This window comes from Lethenteron reissneri, chromosome 67 (assembly GCF_015708825.2).
Source record: "Lethenteron reissneri isolate LAM-NWPU_2019-01 chromosome 67, ASM1570882v1, whole genome shotgun sequence".
NCBI classification, from domain to species: domain Eukaryota; kingdom Metazoa; phylum Chordata; class Hyperoartia; order Petromyzontiformes; family Petromyzontidae; genus Lethenteron; species Lethenteron reissneri.
Window position 1 is genome coordinate 154,402 of NC_083845.1, and position 10,426 is coordinate 164,827.

Here is a 10,426-nt window from a genome sequence, read left to right on the forward strand (position 1 = left end):
TCTTAGGTTTTTTTCGGTAAAAGTCACGTAGGTAAAAATTTAAATTAATAAAAGTAAAATAAAATAAAAATCACGACGTTTCGGAGGCAACACAAGCTGCCGAAACGTCGTTATTTTTATTTTACTTTTATTAATTTAAATGTTTTACCTACGTGACTTTACCGAAAAAACCTAAGAATATAAATCCTTGCAGTCACGAAAGCTTCAAATCTAGGGGTGCTTGGGGAGTCGGGTTCACGGTGTAGGGTTGCGGGTTTGGTTTCACGTGTAGTCTGGGTGTAGTCTGGGTGTAGTCTGGGAGTTAGCGCTCGGGGTGTTAGGGGTATGCCCGTGAGGTTGAAGGGGGGTCGGAGATTTGGTTCGAGGGTTATAGGGGTTAAGTTATAGGGGTTAAGGTTCATGGTTAGGACTTAGGGCTGTAGCTTGGGTTTAGGGTGATAATGATTGTAAGGGGTAGAGTATTAGGAGTTCGAGGTTGGGGTTATTATTGGATGAGATTGGGGGGGGGGGGTAGAAGAGGAAGATAAGGTGGAGGAGGTGGCAGAGAGAGAGAGAGGGGGTGGAGGAGAATGGAGGAGAATGGAGGATCGATAAGGGTGAGGAAGGATGAGGAGGAGGGTGATCGCTGAGAGAAGGCACGTGGATGTTATTCGCATCACGAACTCCGTCCGGTGAGAATCAAAACCGATCCCAACGGGACCAGACAACAACGAAAAGTACAGTACAACAATAAAGCATCAATTTTAGGTGTGGCCATTAAAATACAGCTGAGTTTGAAAGTTCAAACAGTCATCGTTATCACCACGACCACCATCATCATCATCATCGTCTATATAATCTTTGCAGTAAAGTTTGTCTTTAATTAGTAAGCGTCACTTTGCGGTGGATTATTTTTTTAAAATATTTATATATTTTTTCAATCGATAAAATCCACTAATAGGTCTATGACCACCACCCTTACCAGCCATCATCATGATGAGCATCATCCCCCTGCAATCATCATCATGATTAGGCATCATTTCTGTCATCATCATCCCTGCCATCACCATCATCACGATGAGCATCATCCCTGCCATCATCATCAGTAAGCAAACAATGATCTGCACGATTTCTTCATGTGCAAAAGGCCATCATCACCCACCAAAGCATGATCACCATCATCATTATTCCGGCTCATCGTGACAGTCCCGAAATCATCATCATAATGAACCATCGCAATCATTATTATTTAAAGGTCGTAATTGTCAATCGCCAGTTTCAAGGTGGCTGTGCGGAGGCGACGACGGGAGGTCACGAGACGGCGGAGGAGGAGAGATTTCCCGGCCGATGGCGTTCACCTCGATCCGTGCGTCTCTCAGCGTCTCCCGGCGTCGTTCCTTACTCGTCCTGCTGTCGAATGATCTTCTCAAGGAGCCACAGGGCGTCTGGGCCGTGGGCGTCACTCGCTCGCTCTCTCCGAGTGGCCGAGTCTTCAGGAAGATTTGTCCTCCCTCCCCGCCTCCCACCGCAAGGCGATGCCGTTCCAAGGTCCAACTTACTGGCTTCAGGTTGAGAGTGGTTCGTGTGTGTCTCTTGTGTCTGATCCTTTCGGCGTGGTGCTGGTCACTCACCCTCTCTCGCCTGCCGTGCCGTGCCGCCCTTCATTAGATGCTGCTACTCGCTAACAGCACTTGCCCCAACAGTTCTATCAAGGCTATACGGATGACCTTTGTCAAGCCTTCATTAGGTGCTACTCGCTAACAGCACTTGCCCCAACAGTTCTGTCAAGGCTATACGGGGGATCTTTGTCTGGCCTTCATTAGGTGCTACTCGCTAACAGCACTTGCCCAGCAGTTCTGTCAAGGCTATACGGGGGATCTTTGTCTGGCCTTCATTGGGTGCTACTCGCTAACAGCACTTGCCCCAACAGTTCTGTAAAAATGCTATACGGGGGATATTTTGTGCGTCTGTGTCCCACGTGTGTCAGGCAGGCAAGCGAGCGGACTGTGACGAGACAGACGGAACACACGGAAGCTGGTGGCATGCAGATTTGGGGGGAGAGAGGTGTACACGGGAATCACACAGCCACGGGCACACACAGGCACACACTACATACACAGACACACACACAGACACACACACAGACACACACACAGACACACACACAGACACACACACAGACACACACACAGAAACAGGCACACAAATATAGCCTCAACAGACTGTTGGGGCAAGTGCTGTTCGCGAGCACTATGAAGGCCAGAACGGCACACGAGGGGGTGGCCAGCACCACGCCCGGCCGCTTTTATCTCCCCAGTGACGATGTTTACACACCGCACCAAGTACTCATTTGAGGCCGAGTCGACCAAGGAGAGGCCAGGACCGGTTCGATAATCGTCACCGGTGTTGGCCGTGAGCGGGAATCGTACCCAGGTCGCCAGGTTCGTAGCGCAGCGCTAACCACTACACCACCGCTCCCACCACACGCATGCATACACCCCATCACACACACACACTTGCACGCACACAACAACACACACGGTGATAATCACTGACAAGGCAGCTTGGCAACATAAATTAAACAACAAAGACAACGACGAGTTTAGATATTTGGGGGGCGGTGGGGGGGGGCAAAGTTAAGTGGCAGGGACCAGCAGGGGGCGGGGGGGGGGTCCCCACGACTGTGAACTCTGGAGGAACCTTGGGGGGTGGTCTGGTTCTGGTGGTAGTGGGGGGGGCGGGGGTCGTGGTTCTGGTGGTAGTGGGGGGTCGTGGTTCTGGTGGTAGGGGGGGGGTCGTGGTTCTGGTGGTAGTGGGGGGGGTCGTGGTTCTGGTGGTAGTGGGCGGGGGGGGTCGTGGTTTGGTGGTAGTGGGGGGGGGTGTGGTAGGGGGTAGAGCGGACTGCTCGCTCCGTCACCCCCTTCCCTTGATCGACCCCCGTCCGCCCCCCGCCTCCCCCACTCCAAACCACGTCCATGCAAATTAATAAGCGGGGGGTTGCTGGGCAGGATTGGAGGGGGGGGGGGATTGGTGGAAAGTGGGGGGGGGGGGGGGGAAATCAGATATCAGCCAAACTGGAATAACAGCGAGATCTGCACAGCGACATGCGCTTAAGAGGGCACACACCTGGAACACAACACCTGGGGACAACCTCGGACACACATCTGCGGACACACCTAGGGACACACCTAGGACACACAACCTGGGGGCGTACACCTGAAGACACCTGGGGACACACACCTGAAGTCACCTGGATGCACACCTGGGCACACACCTGGGGGCGTACACCTGAAGACACCTGGGGACACACCTGGGCACACATGCTATAATCGAGGCTGAAACTCGGAAGTACGGAACATTCTCTCTCCCCCCGCCCCCAGGGGGATGATTATCGCGCGCCACATCCTCCAATTTACGTTGTCCCAAAGCCGTGCAATATGGGATTGCTATAGGATACACAATTAATATAGGGCTGTTAGGATCGAGTATCTTGTAGCAAATCAACTCCTCGCCAGGCAGCCGGCCAGCCGACCTCGCTATCGGCATTCCAGATAATAGCGTGAAACGGGGAGCCCTGCTTATAACGCGGAACCGTATAGACTACACTGCAGCTACCGTAGCATACACCTGGTCGTACCTGTAGCGCTACATCCTTACCAGGAATTACAACCTGGCCATACCTCTGCACCTAACACATGTAAAGCCCTACATCATGAGTCCAGACGGTAATACACACGAGAGCACACTGAAGCCTACACCTGTAATCCGTTAACCCAGACGTCACACCTGGCCACACCTGGTCACACCTGAAGCCTACACCTGTAACACCTGCAGGCCGCACCAGTAAACCGCACCTGGCCAACATCTGCGAGCCAGTGAAGGGGTTACAGGAGGGCGACGCCAGCCCTTTGCCCTGCTGCTGAGACTGCGAGACAAGGGTGGGTGGGGGTGCGTGCGTGCGAGGTAGGTGTGGGGGAGGGGTGGAGGGGCTGTGCCCCCCCCCCAATCCGACCCCCTTCCCCCCCAGTAAGGGTCCTCGTGATGGTAAGTGTTAGAGGAGTGGGCGAGTGGGGGGTGGGTAGAAGGCAACACCCCCTCTCCTCGCCCCGATTCAAACGCTGTAGGAGAGGGAGGGAGACAGAGAGACGAGGGTGGCGTGTGAGACGGGGACATTGGCAGGACGGGAGATCTCGAGCGAGGCGATGAGGGTGGGAGGGGAGGGGGTTAGAACCTCAAGCCGCCAAGGATCCCGACACTGGGTCCGCCTCATTCCCGAGACGACAAAATCCTCCATCTCGCATCGCACGCGGCACCATCCACCCTCCCACCCCCAACCTCCCACCACCCCACCCACTCACCCCACCCCCACCCACTCACCCACCCCACCCATCCACCCCACCCCCACCCATCCCCACCCCCACCCATCCTCCCACCCCCCCACCATCCTCCCACCCCACCCACCCTCCCACCCCCACCCACCCTCTCACCCCCACCCACCCATCTCCCACCCCCACCCATCCTCCCACCCCCACCCATCCTCCCACCCCCACCCATCCTCCCACCCACCCACCTCCCACCCCCACCCATCCTCCCACCCCCACCCATCCTCCCACCCCACCCCCTCCCACCCCCACCCACCTCCCACCCCACCCACCCTCCCACCCCCAACCACCCTCCCACCCCACCCACTCCCCCACCCCCACCCATCACCCCACCCCCACCCATCCTCCCACCCCCACCCATCCTCCCACCCACCCACTCCCCCACCCACTCACCCCACCCCACCCACCCTCCCACCCCCACCCACCTCCCACCCCACCCACCCTCCCACCCCCACCACCTCCACCCCCACCCACCCTCCCACCCCCACCACCCTCCCACCACGTACATCTCCGTGCCGTCGTCAGCACAGACTCGCATTGGCTCGCTCATGGACGGGTATTGCCATAGACTAGCATTGCCTGGAGACTAGCATTGTCCATAGACTAGCATTGCCTGGAGACTAGCATTGTCCATAGACTAGCATTGCCTGGAGACTAGCATTGCCCGTAACTCGTGTCTGCTTGCCAGTGAGCGCGAGTCACCTGCTACGTCCGTTTGACGTTTCCAAAACGTTGAGAACTCTGCCACTGCGCTCCGATGGACCGCTCTCGACATCGCGTGGCCGAACGACCCACCCACCCAGCCCACGCGTGCGACGGGACTTCAATTCGCTTCATCGCAGTTGCCGCATTTCATTTGTTCTGCCCCTGACAATTTGGTGATCTTGGTGACAACTCTTGAGGAATGAGAACCTCCACCAATCCTTACCCCGGGGTCTCTCTCTCGAGTAGTCCTTCTCAGCCAGGTAAGTCAACTTGAAACGGACTCCGTGACACGCGCGAAACATTAAGTACAAATCGCGCCACACGCGCACACGATGATTGCTGAACGCGTCCCCGTCAAGGGAGCTATAAACCCATCCCCTCATCCTCGCCGCAGCAGCAGCGGCGGCTTTTAGCTCGGCCTATCGAAAACAAAGCGGATCGCCGTATCGCGCGGCGCTATATACACACTACACCGCTACCCTACACTACACACTACACTTTTGGATAACCACTGAAACAAAGACGGCCACCGCTTCGCGCGGCGCTTTCAGACGCGCGCTTCTGCGACCGTCTGGAACGGATTTGCACGTCGGTGGGGGGCAATGGCGCACGCATCGTGATGCACCACCCCGACAACAACCACCACAACCCCACCACCCCACCACCACCACCGCCACGCGTCGCCTCTGTCCACCCAGCCGCGTGAACAACGAGGGATTGACCACAATCGGTCGGGCGGCACGTCACGTGCGGCGGCGGGTGAGGCGGCCGTGACGTCACCGCGGTTGTTGTGACGTCACCGCCACTTCGTGGCTAATGGCGGCTGCTGTTGTCGTCGTTGCCCCAACGAGTCGGTGAAGGCTACACGGGGGAGCTGCTTTGTCTCTGGTGGGGGTAACGCGCGGGTTTACAACCAGAACGAAAATCGCTCCACTGGACGGGGCCTACCAGAGGCCTCTCTTAGGGGGGGGAGGGGGGGAGGGGTATATACTTTGGCCTCCTCTTCCACGGCGTCACGTTTCACAAACCAGAAGTGAAACCAACGTTTGGGCCAACGTTGGGTCAATGTTAGAATTCGGTTGGAAACGCACACGCATGTTTACAAACGTGCGCGCGCCTGTAGCACGCGCCGGTACGTATGTTTCTTTTTTACTTTGGGAACCACGTGGCGGGCGTCGGGGTGACGGTGGCTCGGCCTCTCAGACTCCTCAGGTTGTGTGGAGCGTTCAAATCCAGAAAACCCATCGTGACTCGGTGGTCGATACACTCGGTACCGCTTTGTGAGAACGTGGATCTAGAATCTCGCTTCTAAGCGACGGGCAATCTGCTCGCTAACAAACTGCACCGCGCACCCAACCACCTGTATGCACCACACAAACTCCGTGGTATATGCACCACTCCCAACCACTCGCAGTCAAAACACAGGCGCACACACGCAGACAGGCACACAACATACGCACAGACCAAGTACACGCACACACACACCCGACATGCATGATTCCCATCACACGCACGCACACACACGTGTGCGTGTCCCGTGCGTGTCCTGCGCGTGTGCGTGCGTGTGTGTGTGTCCGTGCGTGTCTGTGCCCATGCCCACTCGTGTGTGTCCGTGCCTGCGCGTGTGTCCGTGCCTGAGCGTGTGTCCGTGCGTGCCCCTACACAACGGTGTGCTGCGCGCTGCAGGAGGCGTTGCTGGGGCGGTGCCCCCCCCGCTCGTCGACCCCCACCCCCCCTTCCGCCGGCTCGAGCCCCCCCCCGGCCCTCCCCCCGGCGGGGCTCTCCGCCCGCTCGCGCCCGGCCCCCACGCTGCTGCCGTTGTGCTGCTGGTTGCTGGCCCCTCCACTCCCTCCCGCGACGAGTCCCCCAGTTCCCGCTGGGACGATTCGAGCGGGTCGCCACCTCCGCCTCCTCCTCCTCCACCTCCTCCTCCTCCTCCACCTCGCCTCTCGCGTCCTCCGTCCTTGTTCTGGCCCAGGTTCCCCAGGAGCTGCATCTTCTCCTGCTCCTTTGAGGAAGGTGGCGACGATGAGCGTCCGCTCCTTCTTCAGGCAGTCCGCGATGTCCTTGGGGATGTCGGGGATGAGCCAGTCGAGGACGTTGCTCAGGAACATGACGAGGTTCTGTGGGAGACGGGGGTAGAGGGTGGAGGGTGGTCACGGCAGGATTGGGGTGAAGGTGATGCTAGGCAGCTAGAGGGCCACCCCCCAAGGCGAGATGTGAATGTTACGGGCAAGTGGGTCACAGATGAATTGAGTGAACGAGCGAGCGGGTGAGTGAGTGAGTGGACGAGCGAGCAGGGGAGTGAGCAGGTGAGTGAGCGGGCGAGCGGTGAGTGAATGAGCGAGCGGGTGAGTGAGCGGGTGAGTGGACGAGCGAGTGAATGAGCGAGGGGTGAATGAGCAGGCGAGCGGTCGAGCGGGTGGGTGAATGAGCGGGTGAGTGAGTGAGCGGGTGAGTAGGTAAGTGGGCGAGGGGTGAGTGAATGAGTGAGCGGGTGAATGAGTGAGTGGGCAAGCGAGTGAATGAGCGAGCGGGTGAATGAGCGGGTGAGTGAGTGAGTGGGCGAGCGAGTGAATGAGCGAGCGGGTGAATGAGCGAGCGGGTGAGTGAGCGGGTGAGTGGGTAGTGGGCGAGCGAGTGAATGAGCGAGCGGGTGAATGAGCAGGCGAGCGAATGTGCTGCGAGTGAGCGGTTGAGCGAGCAAGCAAGCGTGTGGTGAGCGTGCGGTGAGGGAGCGGCGAGGGTGCGATGAGGGTGCGGTGAGGGTGTGGTGAGGGGTGCTATGGTGCGGGGAAGCTGCTCGCCTGGAAGATGATGACAAAGGCGAGGCGGGCGGCCATGACGGCCCAGTACTGCTTGTTTGTGTCGTACGCTCGCTCCGAGCCCGGCGGGTCACGGTAGTCCTTGTACCTGCACCGCCCCCGCCGGCAGCCACCACCACCACCACAATCGCCACCACAACACCGCAAGTTAGTACTGCGGTCGGGATGCACACGGAGCCGTGTCTGAGCAGCGGCGTCACACGGGGAGACGCAGAGGCGACGTTGGCGACTTGCCGCCCACCCGCTCGCCCCGCTCCCACTTGCCTGTCCACCAACTTACTCAAACCAACCCACCCACCCGCGCCACTCGCCCACCCACCCACTTGCCTGTCCACCAACTTACTCAAACCAACCCACCCACTTGCCCGCCCGCCCACCCCACCCACTCACCCACAACTTACTCAAACCAACTCGCCCAATAACCAACCCACCCACCCCATCACCAACCCATTCAACGACAACATAACGTAGAAAATATGGCTTCCCCCACCATCGCTACCCTCTCAACTCGACGACGAGGGCCCAACGACGATAACCCGACAATGACAAACGACAGACGACGACGACGACGAGCGGCCGACCTGCAGGAGAGGACCTGCGCGTCGCTCCCCGTGCCCACGTCGCCGGCCGGCCCGGTGCCCTCGGCGAAGTCGCTGACGTTGAAGTGCGACAGCGTGGTCCACGAAGCCCCGCATGGAGCCGTCCGCGCTGTACATGTACAGGTAGACGAGCCGCGGGATGAAGTCCGACGTGGTCGAGATCACAAACGCCTGGGGGGGGGGGGCGGGGGGTGAGAGGTCACACGGTGGACCGATTGTTGGGTCACGGCGAGGGGTTACGGACGGAGGGAGGGAGGAGAGCGACCGAGGTGGTGCAGCGGTGAGCGCGCCGAGCCACGAACCCGCGACCCGAGTTCGATTCCCGCTCACGGCCACCAACGCCGGTGACGGTTATCTGAACCGGTGCTGGGCCTCCCCTAGGTCGACTCAGCCTCAAATTAATACCTGGTGCGGTGTGAAAACATCGCCACTGGGAGACAAAGGCGGCCGGGCGTGGTGCTGGCCACCCACCCCTTTTGCGAGTTCCCAGCCTTGCTAGGCGCTGCTTGCTAACAACTTGCCCGACAGTATGATGAGAGGCTACACGGGGGATCTTTGGCTGACGGGGAGAGTGGGTGATGGACGGACATAGTGTGCGTTTGAAGGGGATGAAAGTGGATGACATGGGATGTGTTGGCTGGAGTGAGGGGAGGGGAGGGAGTGAGGGGAGGGAGTGAGGGGAGGGGAGGGAATGAGGGGAGGGGAGGGAGGGAGCGAGGGAGGGAGGGGCGAGGGGGGGGGGGGAGGGGAGGGGAGGGGAGGGGGGAGGGGAGGGGAGGGGGGGAGGGGAGGGGAGGGGGGGAGGGGAGGGGAGGGGGGGTGGGAGGGGAGGGGAGGGTGGGAGGGGAGGGGAGGGGGGGAGGGGAGGAGTGAGAGGGGGAATGAGGGGAGGGAGTGAGGGGAGTGAGGGGAAGGGAGGGAGCGAGTGGAGGGGAGGGTGAGGGGAGTGAGGGGAGTGAGGGGAGTGAGGGGAGTGAGGGGAGTGAGGGGAGTGAGGGGAGTGAGGGGAGTGAGGGGAGTGAGGGGAGGGGAGGGAGCGAGTGGAGGGGAGTGAGGGGAGTGAGTGAGGGGAGTGGAGGGGAGTGGTGGAGTGAGGGGAGGGGAGGGGGGGAGGGGAGGGGAGGGGGGGAGGGGAGTGAGGGGAGTGAGGGGAGGAGGGGAGTGAGGGGAGTGAGGGAGGGGAGGAGGGGAGCGAGTGGAGGGGAGTGAGGGGAGTGAGTGAGGGGAGTGGAGGGGAGTGAGTGGAGTGAGGGGAGGGGAGGGGGGAGGGGGAGGGGAGGGGGGGGAGGGGAGTGAGGGGAGTGAGGGGAGTGAGGGGAGTGAGGGGAGGGGAGGGAGCGAGTGGAGGGGAGTGAGGGGGAGTGAGTGAGGGGAGTGGAGGGGAGTGAGTGGAGTGAGGGGAGGGGGGGAGGGGAGGGGAGGGGGGGAGGGGAGGGAGTGAGGGGAGTGAGGGGAGTGGGGGAGTGAGGGGAGTGAGGGGAGGGAGTGAGAGGGAGGGGAGTGAGGGGAGTGAGTGAGGGGAGTGGAGGGAGGGGTGAGGGAGAGGGAGGGGAGGAGGGGGGGGAGGGGGGAGGAAGGGAGGGAGGGAGGGAGTGAGGGGGGGAGGGGGGAGGAGGAGGGGGGAGGGGAGGATTGAGGGAAGGGGAGGGGAGGAGGGAGAGTGAGGGGAGTGAGTGAGGGGAGTGAGTGAGGGGAGTGAGTGAGGGGAGTGGAGGGAGCGAGGGAACGGGAGGAAGGAAGAGCGAGGGCGTAGTGGGGGATGGAATCCCCGACTCACGTTTGTGATGACGCTGAGTTTCCCGATGCCGGACAGGATGTTGAACCAGATTCCTGGGGGAGCCACGGAGCAGAGGGGGGGGGGAGATCAGGTGGAGGGAGGGGCTGGGGGGGGCAAGCCATCGCGCGCCAGCTCGGTGCAGGCCACACAAAACCACGA

At 60.2% G+C, this 10,426-nt stretch overlaps 1 pseudogene; it reads right to left on the reverse strand.

The window, feature by feature from the left end:
• Window positions 1–3,089: 3,089 nt before the first annotated feature.
• LOC133360081 (anoctamin-1-like) overlaps window positions 3,090–10,426 on the reverse strand; it is a 9,382-nt pseudogene continuing 2,045 nt past the window's right edge.